The sequence below is a fragment of the Myotis davidii genome, unplaced genomic scaffold (assembly GCF_000327345.1).
Source record: "Myotis davidii unplaced genomic scaffold, ASM32734v1 scaffold5430, whole genome shotgun sequence".
Taxonomy (NCBI): Eukaryota; Metazoa; Chordata; class Mammalia; order Chiroptera; family Vespertilionidae; genus Myotis; species Myotis davidii.
The window spans coordinates 1,656-2,536 of record NW_006281599.1 but is presented as its reverse complement, the minus strand read 5'-3'; positions in this window follow the sequence as shown (position 1 = coordinate 2,536).

The window sequence follows — 881 nt, the reverse complement described above, 5'->3', positions numbered from 1 at the left end:
ACACGTGTTCTGCCTAAGTGACTGCCTGTCCACAGGGCCCTGTGTGTTTGACAGATGCCAGGTGGTCCACACACATCCAGGTCCCCTGTGCCCGCCAGGAGGGTGTGGGCTGCCTGCCTTGCCATTGGGTTCAGGGACTGTGAGACGTTCCAGGCACACGTTCTGCCTAAGTGACTGCCTGTCCACAGGGCCCTGTGTGTTTGACAGATGCCAGGTGGTCCACACACATCCAGGTCCCCTGTGCCCGCCAGGAGGGTGTGGGCTGCCTGCCTTGCCATTGGGTTCAGGGGGACTGTGAGACCTTGCAGGGCTTTCCTCCCTGGGTGAGGGTGTAGTCAGACCTTTAGTGTTTCCAGGGTTAAGAATGAGGGTCTGAGTGACTCAGAGGCCAGAGCTCCAAGGGGAGGGAGAAGGACCTAGAACTTGGTGCTGGAGGGAAGGCTTGAGTGAGACACATCTGGGCGTAAGGCTGTGTCTGCAGGCATGGCCACGGGGCGGCCCCACAGGGCTCTCTCCAGAAGATGGGTTCAGGGCTGTGCCCCCTCCGCCAACCTCACTTGTCTGGAATCACAGCCAGAGCACCTGACTTCCTGGGCTCAGCAGTAAGACAATGTGGGCGGAGCCAGATGCCTGGGTGGAGATTGAGGAGCAGGGCATGTTGCCTCTTTTCTCTGAAATCTGTTCTGACTGAGCCCTGGGCCTGCAGAGGGCGACACTGAGCCAGCAGGGCTGTGTTCCCCAAAATAAACCCCTGCAGGCCAGGTCAGTACCCATGGGGACCCTGGGAGGGCCCAAAGGTGTTGGCCTCTTCCCTTTGTCTGAGGTGACAAGAGCCACCTTCAGGGCTTGGAATGGAGACTCCATGCAGGGCCATGCCCTTG